Source organism: Marmota marmota, unplaced genomic scaffold, assembly GCF_001458135.2.
Source record: "Marmota marmota marmota unplaced genomic scaffold, marMar, whole genome shotgun sequence".
NCBI lineage: Eukaryota > Metazoa > Chordata > Mammalia > Rodentia > Sciuridae > Marmota > Marmota marmota.
The window spans coordinates 12,476,230-12,491,770 of record NW_026000005.1 but is presented as its reverse complement, the minus strand read 5'-3'; the positions used below and the strand labels follow the sequence as shown (position 1 = coordinate 12,491,770).

Sequence of the window (15,541 nt, the reverse complement as noted above, 5' to 3'; positions counted from 1 at the left end):
TTCCCTCGTGTTACTAAGAGTAACAATGACTTTTCTGAGTTTCATCTTTTCTCTTTGTTCCATTGCAAAGCACTATTATCAACACCTAAAACTCCCAGCTGACACTTAGTCAGGTCTAGAAACAAAAGGCACAGATAATTATAAATTCAATAATACACACAGAAGTGAGTATGAGGCCTAGGCTGGCAAATGCAATCCAACACTGAGTTGAAGGGGAACTCACGTAACTATACAACAGTGAAGCTTAATTTCTTTCATTGTTTAAAATACTGTTGCATAACACCATGAAGGCAGTGTGGAAAGGCTGCCTGCCACGTGCCTTGCACTGTGTTCGATGATGAAACACAAAGATAAACAAACCTATGGGTTAGTCCCCTAGGATGGTGGGAATAGAAGACAAACCAATTACCATATGCCATGTGAGAATGTTTCAGTCAATTTTTTCACTGCTGTGACCAAAAGACCCGACAAGAACAATTTTAGAGAGGAAACAGTTATTTGGGGCTTACAGTTTCAGAGGTCTCAGTCCATAGATGGCCAATTCCATTCCTTAGGGCCTGAGGTGAGGCAGAATACCATGGCAGAAGGATATGATAAAGGAAAGCAGCTGGGGACATGGCTACCAAGAAGGAGAGAGAGAGAGAGAGAGAGAGAGAGGGAGGGAGAGAGAGAGCACTCCCCTCTTGGACAAAATATAAACCCAAGGGCATGACCCCTTGGACCAACATCTTCAAGCCACACCCTACCTGCCCTAGAGTCAACACACAGTAAATCCCAGCAGGGGATTGATGCACTGATTAGGTTAAGGCTCTCCTAACTCAATCATTTCAACTCTAAACTTTCTTGCATTATCTCACACAGGAGCTTTTGAGGGACCCTTCTTATCCTAACCATAACACAGGATATTGTATAAGACGCAGCATCAATAGAAGACTAACTCTTTAAGGCATGGAAGCCCAAAAAGGGGCTCAAAAGAGATGCCAATCTGAGTATTGGTGGCTAAGAGATGGCTTTGGAGAACAAATGAAAATTAGCTATCATTCATGTACAAATCATAGCATGTGCAAAGGTAGAGAGCATAGAATAGGCTAGAATGTTGGGAACTGTAAATAATAGGTGTGCGATAATGACAGTGCCTATCCTCTAAGAGTACAAACTGTGCACTCATTCACTGACCGCAGGATGTTTACAGGGAAGAGACTGTTGGGGTTCACTGTGTTGTGCAATTTTAGCACAAATAGAAGTTCTGATTACAACTCCTTATTCATCTTGTGTCATTCCTAATCATTAGCAGCTATGTTGCACAACTGACTTCCGGTTATGCTTTATCATAACCTCTGCTCACCTTGCTTCAAAACACTAGAAAGGAAAACTGACACTGAAGGAGTCAATGCATTTTTATGAAAATGCAATTACTAACACAGCTTTATTGTTGAAAATACAAACCGAGTTCTTTCTTTTCTCGCTTATCCGTATCTATTATCCTGCTCCTCTCTCCAGTCAAAGATGCATTTTTTAGTTTGCACCAAAAAATACAGGTTTGTCTTTTTGAATACTCTTTGATTATAGGGATTATGCAGTATTTAACTGTTCCTAGTTAGCTGGCAGAGAGGCTTGCCTACAAACGATTGATGAACAGAACAATCAATCAATCATCTCTTCTGATTACTGCATTGAAGGCAAGTGTGCAAGCATATGCCATGGAGAGTCAGCCAATTGAAGCAAAGGAAAATATTGCACATTGTCTGCAATTTTAATGACCTAAGAGACTGAGGCAATATGAGAAATCATAAACATTTAGTCTTTACATAAATCCTAACTAAAAATAAAATGATAGTAAGGTGATATGAGTTACATTGCCTTGGCTACAGGAAATGAAAAGTTGCCTAAACAATAAGGAAAATGTGTTCTTTCACATAAGAAGCCCAAATTTCCAAGGCTGAATAATTCAGTGGCTCAATAATGACATCTTTCTCATCTTTCATCTTCAGATTTTCCTTGCAGTTTTCTTCCTTTGTGGTTACAATTGGGTGCAGTAGGTTCAAACAATATCTGCCCCCCACCCAGTACCAAATGGAAAAATTAGGCACATGCCTTCTGTTTTAGTCAGTTTTTGTCACTGTGAACAAAAGACCTGACAAGAACAACACTGAGGAAAAAAAGTTCATTTTTGGCCCGTGGTTTCAGAGCTCTCAGAACATGGACAGTCATCTCTATTGCTCTGGGCAAGAGATGAGGCAGAACATCATGGCAGAGGAAAGCAGATGGAACCTAGCCACCAGAAAACAAAGAGACTAAGCTTGAGTCACCAAGGACAAAATATACCCCAAAGGCTTGCCTCCATTGACCCACCTCCTCCAGCCCCACCCTACCTGTCTAAGGTTATCACCCAGTTAATCTATTCAAAGGGATTAATGCACTGATGAGGTAAGGCTCTCATAAACCAAACATTTAACTTCTAAATTTTTTTGCATTGTCTCTTACATGAGCTTTTAGGGGGATACCTCATATCTTAACCATAATATTGTCCTCACATTGTTCTCCTGTCTCTTTGGCCAAAACTGTATCACATGCCCGGTCCCAAGCCAATGCAGTTAAGTAGATTGGAATTATTGGAATAATTGACTTAGTCATGAACCAAATAAAGATCCATCTTCCTGGGGTGCTTCTTTCAGGGATATGAACAGAATATGCATTCTTAAGGAAGGAATTAGAGGATGGGGAAACCCAAGTAAAGGTTTGTTGTTAAGTAAGCAATCATCAGAGTCCATGATAGTCAATGACCTACTTCATTTCATTTCATTCATGGAACTTCCAAAGGGTGAAATAAACAATACGTAAAAGAAATTTTCTATAAAAAGGAGGCATGACTGTATATACTCTTTTTAAAATTTTGTTCTTTTTAGATATACATGATCATGGAGTGTATTTTGGCATATTACATATACATAGAGTATAACTTATTCTAATTAGGATCCTATTCTTGTGGTTGTGCGTGATGCAAAGTTAGCCTGGTCATGTATTCAAGAAAGTTGTGTCTGATTAATTCTACTGTCCCTCCTATTCCCCTCTCCACTCCCTTCCCTTCTTTCTTCTTTGTCTAGTCCAAAGGACTTCTATTTGCTCCCCACCTTGTTGTGGGTTGGCAACCGTATATCAGCACATTTGGGCTTTTTGAGGGACTGGCTTATTTCACTTAGCATGATATTCTTCAGTTCCATCCATTTACCAGAAAATGACATAATTTCATTCTTCTTTATGGCTGAATAATATTCCATTGTGCGTACATACCACATTTTCTTTATCCATTCATCTGCTGACAGGCACCTAGGTTGGTTCCATAGCTGGGTTGTTGTGAACTGAGCTGCAATAAATATTGATATAGCTGTGTCACTGTAGTATGCTGATTTTAAGTCCTTTGGGTATAGACTGAGGAGTGGGATAACTGAATCAAATGGTGGTTCCATTTCAAGTTTTCTAAGAAATATCCATACTGATTTCAAGAGTGGTTGCACCAATTTGCAATCCCACCAGCAATCTATGTGTGTACCATTATTCCCACATCCTCATCAACATTTATTGTTATGTGTATTCTTTATAATTGCCATTCTGACTGGAATGATATGGAATCTCATTGTAATTTTAATTTGCATTTCTCTAATTGCTAGAGGTGTTGAACATTTTTTATATATTTCTTTGTTCATTTGTATTTCTTCTTCTGTGAAGTGTCTGCTCAGTTCCTTTGGACATTTATTGATTGGGTTATTTGGGTTTTTGGTGTTAAGTATATTTACTCATAGGAAGGAAGGACCAGATAAATAATACTTCAACAAATATTATTCAAAAAATAAGCCTGAGGAAGAAAAACTAGAAGTAGATCATAAAGCATTTTAAGCACCATTGTCTTTGACAGAAATAATATTATTGTGGATTATGTTTACAAAATAAATATCACAATATCACTGCATCAGATTCAGTAAGTCAAAGTTCTTGCATGTATTTCTTCTGTTGACAGTAAAGATTAAAAAGTGATCATGCTTAATACCAGAAATGATAGACTAATAAAGACAGAGAGACTCAACTTTAGCTACAGACCTTATAATTACATTTGCTATGTCTGCAATATCCTTTACCCAGAAATATGCAAGCTTTCACCAAGTCTTTGAGAACAACACTAATTAATTTGTTAATTTATTCAAAAGTTATTTAGGTGGGCAGAATAATTTAGCTCTAACCACAGTTAATACAGTTTTAAGAAACCTTTCTGGAATTCAGTGCCTGTCACACATTTAGTGTTAATACCATGTTGCAAAATTTAAAAGTTTATTAACATAAAGTATTTCAAGCTATACATTTTTTAAATTAATCCCAAACTAAATTGAAGATTACACCCATTAAACATACACTTTAAGAGTTGAATCTTGGGCATAACAATCACTTCTTGTTGCCTAGCAACCATGGTACCTGCTCTTACAGCAAGTTTACCCTAAACACTAATGTAAAATCGGTGATGAATATACATCCACTTCAAGCCTCTATTTACTGGGGGGAAAAGGCACTTTTTCTGTTATTAGTAATTGCATAATTTGCTATTCCAGGGAGTTGAATTTCAATGGAAGGGTCGGGAAAGTGGTATACTGGTCATTAAGCTACCAGCTACTCTTAACAAGCATTCCTATCAATGATGCCTGGTTATTAAAGGAACAATGCCAATCACAGGTCATCAGAGTTAAAAAGAGATTAATATCATATGACTACCTCAAACCATCTTAAAAAAATAAAAAGTCATGTGGAAAGTATACCTTGCTTCCATACATTCTAATTTCTAAAAGAATATAGGATTAGACCATGAGTGCCTTCGGGCATTCCCAAGGCTATGCTACTCTTTAAAATGCCTGAGGTAGACCCCACAGTCAAAAAATGTCATCTCTTATCCCATTTTCTACAGCTGGAGTGCATTGTTACAAATAACCTTTCTAATTCTGCATACATTCCCATGTCTGCACATTTACATTACTGGAGTCTCTGGTGCCACAATTGCCAAGGAGCTCTCTGAAGCACTGCAGCTGTGCTCTGCCAACTGCGTTTGGCTTCCCAGCTCCTCCTGGGCTCCCAAAGCTGGCAAGTTAATATGCTAATAGAATTCATTAGCCCAGACTTTGACAGACAGTTAAAACAGGACTCCACATCAGCACTCCAGCAAGCACAGCCATTATGCCATTTCAGGAGGCACAGCTAATTCAAAGAAGATGATGACAGGGTTTGCAATCAGGGAACATTAGAGTGTCGGGCAGTGGAGAGGCAGAACATGCTAGGCAGGCAATACTGCCAGCAACCCTGATTTGATTTCTGGCATCACTGGCGGGCTTGGCAAAAAAACGGAGGTAATGAGATAAACTGAAATACCAGGCACTGGGACTGGTCTTTGAAGTAATTATTCTCTGGGGTAACAAGGGACAAGATGAAAAAGCTTTCAGGGACAGGCAGTGGGCACCCGTGGGACCTAGTTTCCATTACAGCATGACACTCTGCTGAGCAACTCTCTCTCCACTCGGGAGAGCAGAGGACTAAATAGGCTGTCAAAGGGGAGGGGACACTGGGAAAGAGTTTGTGAAAAGAAATAAAGCTGAAGAAAGATAGAAGCAAGATAGAGAGGTTGTCAGAGACCTGTAAGCGAGTTAGAATGAAGAGAGGTGTTTCAGAACCCGTTAGCAACTATGATAACTTATGTGGCTTGCAGCAATTAGTCCCTACAGTCAACACACTGGGCGGGAAATGGAGAGGGGACAAGGCAAAGGACACCACAGCCCACAGAATCCCTAAGAGGAGTGAAATCCCTTAAGATGTTGGTGGAAAACGGATAAGCCTGTGGCGATTCCCCTTTGGGGCTCTTGACACTGTCAGGCCGAGGACCTGAGTGAAATGATTAAGAGAGCACTTTCTGGAAGTGCCAGCCTCTGAGCCTAGGAATATAATCAAGCTCACCCGGCAATTCTTTATGGAGGAACAGGCCCACGGCTACAGTTGAACCAGAAATGAATCATTTCTCATTCTGCAGTGAATACTACTTCTTCTGAATCAAGTTGGAGGTCACTAGCTAAACAAACTGGGAAGCATTCCTGTTACAAACCAGGAGTTACTCCCTGCCACAAACCTGGCGTGTTGGCTTCGTTTTCTTCTTTCTTCCTTCCTTTTTTCCTTTCTTTCTTTCATGCATTTTTTTTTCATTAAATCTTTACATAGGAATACATTCCCCAGCTGAAAATAAACACCATGCCAGGATTGACAACAGAGAAGATGCACAAATCGTGTCACCTTTGCTCTGCTTGTTTAAAAAGTGGAATCAGGATCTAATATTTGACAACATTCCTGTGCCAACATGTACAATGCTGTATGATTCCAGAGACACTGTATATTTCAGAGGTGCATTTTTAATTTGTACATGTTACAAAGCCTAGTTGGCGTATTTATCAGCTATACTTCCCATGGATTATCTCCAAAAATCTCCTTTGTATACTTTCCCTTTTCATACTTGCATCCCAACCATTCCTACAATTTCAACTAACTCTTTAGCAATGCATCCTATCTATTCCTGTAATTTCAACTATTACAGCTATGGAAACCCAGTAATCTATAAACTGCAGGCCCAAATTACCACTGGTCTGTTGGAGAACACTAATGATGTACACTGAGCTGGCAAGCCATATGCTTTGACTCATAGCCACCACCTCAAATTCTACTTGTCCCAAACTCCTCGCTCTGTGTTCCTGTTTCCATGAATAACATTGTTATCTCATTATTCATCAGGTGCAAAACCTTGGAATCATCTTCTCTTCCTCTTGTTTCCCACATCCAAATTGATATGAACTTTTTAGATTAACTCTCTCACATCTCTTGCATGGATCCTGCTCTCCATTCCCACCATCTTTTTCTAATTTAAGAGCCTTGTTACTAATGAAATCGTGTTTATGGAGAAAATAGAAATATCATATGAGCAGAAAAACAAATAACCCAAGTGCTCTGATAAAAGTTAGCTAACATTCATAAATTTTTCCAGTATTCACTTTCTTTCAAAGCAAGATAACAAGGTTTATGTTTGTGAAGGTTATTTTATGGAACATACCACATGCAGATTGGCCTGTAATCATGAGTCTTCCCTGGGATATAAGTTAAAAGCCAGGATCCTAATAACCAAGTTAGTAAGACAATTCAATTAACTGAAGAAAATAATACACAGTTGATTAGTCCCATTGTTCTCTAAAAGGTACCCTCCAAGGGTCCACCCAAACCATTTGAAATGAAAATTCTTTTTTAAAGTGACATTCCCACATATTTCTCACTCCTAACATCTCTACTTGGGTTGTGAAGGAATCCTGCTGACTCTCCCTCCTCTGATATCTACAGAACTCTTGATAATCAAAGAAGCTTTTCAGAAGTAGTTTACAACCAGAAGAGGTTAGGTGGAGCATCACTCTTGGTTGAGAGTGAAGCTAAGATCATCCTCAAATTTCCAACATACCTCCTGGGAGGAAGGACAGAAGCCCTCCTGTTGAGAAACTGCCATCTCCAGCACCCAGTTGATTTAAGTGCCCTGAGTCACTCAGGTGTTTTGAGAAAGAAAAAATGATTTTCAGAACCTCTGGTTTGGGTCATGCTGATAAACACATCATCTATATCACAGAGCAGTTATGAATATAAAGATGATAATGACTCTGAAAATGTATTAAAAGGAAAAAACCTATCTAACTGTAGTTTTAGGTAATCTAAATATGTCTAACTACCCAGTATAGAATAATTTGTAGTTAATAATCTACATTTGGGTCACTCATCTTGTGTTCACCAGGTGGTTCTTCTTCCAGATTATACTCACACAATGCAAAGTGGAATGACCCATAGAGCTAAGGGAAAAAGATGATCTGGCTCTATTTTCTATATCTGTCATGTTGACTGGTTATTTTCATATCTCCACCTGACTCTGAGTTTTATAGAAGCAGCCTTGTGCCTTTTATTGATAGAGCAATGGAAACAAATTCACGGAGAGCATAATTAGAATCATAGAATTTTAAAGCTAGAAGAGACCATAGAGATTGTAATTGAGACTAAAGTTTATTTGGGAGATATAATTTTATTTTTCCCCTTTGTGGGTTAAATGGCCAGTACAATCTGCTCCAGATTGTTGTGTCCCTTCTTAAAGGTAAATTAACTCAATCTTCTAGAGAAAGGAAGTCTTTTTTTTTTCTTCGCACATATTTTAAATGGTACTTACTGGTACATTTTACAACAGTTTGTCTCTTGCCGCCATCCCAACCAGAAATCCAGTTTGGCATTTGCACTTCCCTGTGCAGACTCTAATTACAACATGTCCCCTTTTCCAAAGCATCTTGGGATGAGTAGGACAAGCAGCCACCTAGTGACAACGTCAGTGACAAAGGGGAAAAGGCTATGATGAAAGAAATGTCCTGGTACATTCCTTCACAAAATCTTCAGAAAAGCAAATACATCGTGTTAGTGTAGTTTCAATGCTAAGTGGATACAATTGGCAATCACAAAAGAAAGGGAACAATACAATGTGGATTCTGATACCGACTCTTTAAGTAGTATGGACATGAATCAAATCAGGTGAAAATAATTTGTAAACTGTTTTTTTCTTAAGTTTAAAACAGCAGAGTATTTTTAATCAGCCTCTGTTATATACATCTATATTCAATTATTATTTGCCCTATGAGCTTGTAAACTGTGGATGTAAAAAAAAAAATCAAGAATGTCAGGGGCCATTATCATACACAATATCTTGCATATAAAAGATACTTAATAGATGTGAGTGGAATAAAAGAATATATGATAAAGAATATAAAAATGATAGAATGATTATGTGATTGATTGAATGAAATAATATGTTAAAGGAAAAGGAAGAGAACAAAATCATAAATGGACCATAAACATCGTACTAGGTGAGAATTGTTGCATTGCATTCTAATGTGACATACAAAATATGCTTTCTCTTTTTAGTAAATAAGAAGGCTATTAATCTAAGGTGTTTCTCTTCCTGTTTCCAAAGGAATAACATTTCAAAACACTGTCACCTTTCAGATTTTCTATTCAGATAGGGCAAGCCAGAATGCACCCACACGAGGATGGGAATTAGAAGGGCTATTCATCTGCAAGCTTCAGGACATAAACTGATCACCAGCTGGGGTCAGGAAGAAATTATGGAGACTCCTAAAAGCTTCCTCCAGAGCATGCTGCAGTGCTCGCAGCTGGAGCCACAATACCAATACTGAAATGAAGCTCAACTGTTATTTTTTTATTGAGTAGCAATTCTTATGGTTTTCAAAATGAGAAGAGAACACAACAAAGAAATCTGCTCAAACAGCAGCAGCAGCTTTCGTGTACTGGCTTCCAGACAAAATGCAGGCTATGGGTGATAAAAGCAAGGAAGACTGTGACATTGTTGATCTAAGGTCCAAAGCATTTCTACCTGTATGAGGGACCATCATATTTCACTGAAGGACCAGGAAAATAGCACAACTTTCTCTTGAGAAAGTACACAGCATGCAAAGGCAAATATTTCATCTTTAAGGTCAACAGCTATATCACCGTCAGTTTTCTTATTGAAAAAGTACTTGGGAAGTAAAAAAATGTTCTATTCAAACATAAAGCTTTTCCGTCCAGGCTGGTAATTTCATTAAGCTAAAATGGTTTTTTTGAGATCATTCCACCTGAGAAAATAAACAGGATATGTAAGAAGAGATGAAACCCCTTTCAAGGACACATTGCCTTAATACACAGGAGCTTACTGCTGGTGGCAAAGCTGTTGGGGTTTATTTAAAGAAGAAAACAATTGTCAGACATTATTTCCAATATCTGGATTTCCAGGAGTCTGGATGACATATTTAAAACAAGCCTTGATCTTTAACTGTTCTGTGTGCTTTTTAGGCAAAAATAGGTGAAGCTGCCTAAAAGCATTAGCGAAAGCCATTGAAGTCCTTAACTCCTTCCAAGTTCCTCACTCCTACAGGGAACAGCTTGAAGCTTTATCTGGTGCCCAGAGTCAAAAGTTCATTCCATCTTGGGGATATTGGCAGCCATGGTACCTGAAGAAAACAGCTCCACAGTCTGTACATCCAAAACATTTTGCCAGATCCTCACTGTTTTGCCTTAGACATCAATGAGAATGCTGTGAACAGAATACAAGCCAGATGAACAATACCTGTTTTCAAATTTATAGTGCCCTGACATATAACAAGAATACAGCATATGTTAGAGAATAGGAACATTAGTTGGTGCTGAGCTATTTATAGAGAAACTGAACATATTTAACTTCAGTGCATGTCTCCTGGAAATTGTAAACTTATTTGCATAATAAATATTTGTTGAGTACTTATTCTGTGTGTAGATGATAGAAATACAATGGCAAACAAGGCTTGGTCCTTGTCCTTCAATTGTTGAAGTAAAGAATTCAATAAATAAATTCTTCTTCTTCCAAGTTTTCCCTAGGTGTCACACTTCTGTAAAGGAAAGAGAAAAAAAAATGTTTTTGAAGCCCACTGTGACTATATTCATTCATGCCTTTGGAGGAGTCACGACCAGGATAGTGGTGGTGATGTTACTCACATAATGAGGGAGAAAGGAAGAGGGGGGGGGGGACATGGATGGAACAGTTGGAACACTGTTTAGCAGAGTGCATTGGAGAATAACTGCCATGCAAAGGAAGCTCAAGAAGAGCTTATAGGTAGGGAATGGAGAAAGTTGGATCATGTAGTACAAACAAGTATGAGGAAAGATTATTTTCCATTTTGAAATGGTGATATTTTGAGAGTCTGAGGAAAAGAATCATGGAGACGAAATGACCTCCTATGTCTGAGTCGATGCCAGAACAGAGATAAAGGAACAACCAGAGGACACAAAATAAACAATACAAATCCAGTGTCAGTAAAACATCAGAGCCCAAGATGATGAGATGAAGCAGAACTCCCTGGGCATTTGCAAAACTGCTAGGGCAGATATTGGATTTCCCTGAAGACGTGGGGTAGACTTTTCTAAGAGCAGCAGGTGATTTCTGGATTGCACTTCTGAAGAGTAGGCCCAAGTCTTTGTCTTTGTGTATTACATAATGCCTCTGCAGGCGCTAGTACAAACCTCCTAGGAAGAACTTATGAATGTTTGTTGAATAATTTATAATGGTGAGATGAAATCTCAGCACCTAACTGCCAAACAGGGAATCAGGGACTTCCCAGGGGCTTCAAGTCTGAAACGTAAGAACTTCTCTGTTGGAGGTAAATGAGTAACTTCCCCAAGACCCTGATTGGGAGGGCTCAAAAATTTCCTCTTCACCAGTCAGCCCCAGACTGAGATTCCCACCATTAAGAGTTCTAGGTTAGACTTAGGACCACAGATGCAAAACCAATGCCTTCATACCAGGTTTTCAAAATTCAGCACAGAGAACAATCCTGCCATGTTTTGAAAAGGTCTTCAGAATCTTAGAAGGCTCATTTTTTTACTATCACTTGGATTTTAAAACAGCAAAGACCAAGCTAGTAATTCATTTGGTTATGAGTAGTGTTTAATGCAGAAGCACAATGTCAGAAGGAAAAAGAAATAAACAAATAGTTCTTTAAAAAAATATATAAATTTACTATTATTTTTTTCTGTCCTAATGAGATGATAACTAAAGAAAAGTGAGGTTCCTGGCCTTCAGTCATTCTCTGATTTACTGAACACAGGCGATGCCAAGCAGAGAGCATTTAAAAAGTGTATAAGATAAAAGTTGACTCTGCCTTCATGGCAATAGCATTATAATGGGAGGTAAAACAAGAAGAAATTGTGACATAGAATGGTAATCGGAAAATTGAGGGAATACAGAATGCAAAGAGAGCCCCTAAGCAAAGGGCTTAGACCCTCTCTCTCTTTTTTTTTTTTTTTCAATCTGGTATATCCAAAAAAGATCAAAATAGCAATCATTGAAAAACATCACACCCTTGTTAGTCTCACTTTTTGCCTAAAATGGACTTTAAAATTCTGAATTGTTTTGATTTTGAATCACAAATGAGGGGTCCCACGATCTTCAGTGCTAGGGCTAGTGGTAATAGTAGATAGAGGGTGATTTTACTGAGTATGCCCCAGCATGCTCTAAATGTTTTACTCTCATTGACTCATTTAATCCTCATAATAATTTCGTCATTATTCTATATTATAGATGGGAATCTGAGATTGAGTACTTAAGTAAGCTAGCTACCTGAGGTCATAATATTAAGTGACAAGCTGGAATTTGAACTCTTATAGTTGAATGTCTAAGTCTGTGTTCCTAACTAGGTACTTTGTACTCATAGTATGGAGACTTGAAGTAAGTTCCCTCACACCTCCTCTAAAAATAAAGCCAAAGAGGAAAACAAGAACAAGATCATGAAGGGTCTGATAAGCTCTATCAACCAGTATGAACTTCTTTATAAGAGAATACGGAGTCATTGAAGGATTTTAAGCCTGGAAATGGCATAATCTGAATTCCTTGGTGCCAAGATCCCTGGCTATAGTGGAAACCACTGAAGAAGAACAAGGCCACAGACAAGGAGACAAGTAGGTGATAAATGTATTCTAGGTGAGAGATTGTAATTGCCTGATCCAGGATGGTAGCAGAGGAGTGGAAAGAACTGCACATATTTGAGAGGTATTTGGAGGGTAGAAGCAACAAAACTTAATAACTTAATAGAGATGAGGTTGACAGAGGAAAAGACAAGAATGGCCTCTGCATTTTGGAGTGGATGGTAGTGCAAGATCTATACAAGGAGCAAGTTAGGGAACTGTGTGATGAGTTCAGGCTGGACAGGTCTGATGTTTATGCAGTAGGTGACATCCAGCAGGGAGCTGGATATGAAAACATGAAGTTCAAGAAAATGATAGTAATTATAGCCATAGGAGTAGATGAGACCCCCACAGCAAGTGTGCTGCATTATACAAAATGGAAGCCGGGAAGAGGATTCCACCAAAATGTAAGAGATTTGCCTAAGAAGAGAAGAACACAAAGGACACTAGAACAAGTCATCGGAGTAGTGGGGACTGAAAGAATGAGTCACAGAGCAAAGAAGTATCAAGAAAGGAGCAGACATTTGTCGTTTCCAAGAGGTTAGAAGAAAAGGGTTCAAGAGCATCCTTAGGATTTAGCAATGAGGATGATATTAGAGACTGACAAAAGGTGTTTTCCTGCAGAGGAGAGGGAGAAGCCAGAGGACAGCAAACTGAGGAAAGCACAGGAAAATGGAAGAGTGGAAACAGGCTGGAACATCCAGAGATTTGGCTGGTAAGGGGAAGAAGAAAGAGGACAGAGAGTAGAGTAGAATTGTCAGTATCTTTGTCATCACTTCTGTAACTGTTGATTTCCTAAAGATGTGAGCACAAAGACAGAGGTGGATAAATATTAAGTGTTATTAGGTGGGATAATGCTAGACAGATGGGAATTATAGAAATAAAGAAGCATGCCAGAAAAAAAAAAAACAATCAAGAAATTATCCTGATATAAAGCTCCTTCTATAGGATGAATAATAGAATCTTCTGGAATACTTGGGGTTTTTTTTTCCTTTTTTATATTCATATTGACTTTGGGGTCTCTGTGATAGCTAAATAGAGAAGTGTGCCACAAGATAAAAGAGCCCAGCACTAAATATTTATGATGTTGCAGATTCATTTTTCTCTCTTATCCTAAATTAGGATATTATAATTTTCAGAGTGAAGCCAAATTTATTTTAAAGTTTTTTCTTCATATTTTGTAAAACTGTCATCAAAAACCTTATGTTTCTTGGGCATTCCTTTATTAGATTCTGTGCATTAAATTTTATTTAGAATGAAATGCTGACAATATCCCTTCTGAAGAATTGATATGCTCACTCCATCCTGATGACAAAAATTACACAACTTCTTAGGCTCCCCTCGTCTGACCTTGCCACAGAGGAATTCTCATATGTCTTCAGAGGTCCCTTTTGCCCTTGTAGTTAGCATGCACCTTCTTTTCCTTTTCATGTCCCATATGTCTTCTTCTAGTCTTTTTTTCCAAATTATGTCCCTTCTAAAACAACCCTTTGGGATATGTGATACAAATAAATTAATTAAAAGGCCACCTTAGTCTCACGGGTAGTTGAAACAATCATTATCGACATGAACACTTAAAGTTTACTTGGTCTTCATAATAAAGAATAAATCTGTATAAACTAAATACTGAGTTTTGCTTTAAAATCCTGAGCCTACACTGAGGAAAACAAAAAAGTATATTGAAAAATTCTCATACTTCAGATTAAATCATGTCCATGGTAGACCTTAGTAGTAAGCAGCATTCCACTTTGATTAAACCACAAAACAATGTAAAAGAAGACAAACAAGAATCCAAATCTTCAGTGTTTTAGCAAATATGGAAGCTGAGGGTTTTTTAGTTGTAGTTGGATACAATACCTTTATTTTATTTATTTTTATGCGGTGCTGAGGATGAACCTAATGCTTCGCATGTGCTAGGCAAGCCGCTCTAACACTGAGCCACAACCCCAGACCCTTGTTTTGTTTTTTAACCATATCTTTTGTTGCCCATTTGACCTGGGTGTCTTCCAGAAAGTAGCCTTCTAACATTTCTGATAATCACTGATTTACTCAGTGGTTTTTATTCTTCCAAGTGATTGTTTTGCTCAATTTATACATCCCATGTCTCGTATTCTTTTTCAGGAGCCAGCCTGTGCTATTGAGAGGTGATACACATCTGGCACCTTTAAAGGTAGCATCTGCATTGCCTGCAATAATTAGCATTTTGCTTTATGATGCATCCTGCTTTGCATTTATACTGCACCCTGAATCAAATGACTTTAAGACCCTGAATTAGTTAATCTGCACAACACAGCTCTCTTGCCCAATATTGCAGAAAGATCTGAAGAATTTTTATTCAAATTTAACCTAGGAGATGTGAAAATTAAATTAGGTAAGCTAGGCAATAAAACAAGAAACCTGGGATAGTAGCACCTGGAGATGAAAAACCTGGAGCTGTGTCTATAAGCCAAGCTACTTCCCCAAGAATTCCTGAGCACTAATAAAAGCAATTAAGGCTACATACAGCTTGCCTCCACCCATATCTTGCATTCTGTTGACTCGCAATGGCCTATATGTCTTCTCTGTGATAATATTAAAATAAAGCAAAAATTATTTATAAGACAAGGTCCCTATCCTCTCATTCCAGAATTTCCTTTACACTCACTGAAACAGGTATTTTAAAAATCATTAAAGAATACCACCAGTTTCCTTGATAAGCTCAGTGGATTATTCCAAATTTTAAGAATGACTCCTAGAGTTTAGAAGTATTCTCTCTCTTGCCTTTGTAAAATATCTAATTGCCTCTCTCTTTCCATAATACCTACACACCAGAGGATAGAATAATGAATACATATAAATTCTGCCCTGATCACTGTGGATGGAATTTAGTAACTTACTTCATTTGGATACAAGAACAATTTCTCTCTCTCTGTCTCTCTCTCTCTCTCTCTCTCTCTCTCTCTCTCTCTCTCTCTCTCTCTCT

At 38.1% G+C, this 15,541-nt stretch overlaps 1 long non-coding RNA gene across 2 annotated transcripts in view; it reads right to left on the bottom strand.

The window, feature by feature from the left end:
- Positions 1-7,546: 7,546 nt before the first annotated feature.
- LOC125618162 overlaps positions 7,547-15,541 on the bottom strand; it is a 61,876-nt gene continuing 53,881 nt past the window's right edge. For both annotated transcript variants that reach the window (XR_007349416.1, XR_007349415.1), the window contains exon 6: positions 7,547-10,177. This is a non-coding gene — a long non-coding RNA (uncharacterized LOC125618162). The remainder of the gene's footprint in view (positions 10,178-15,541) is intronic.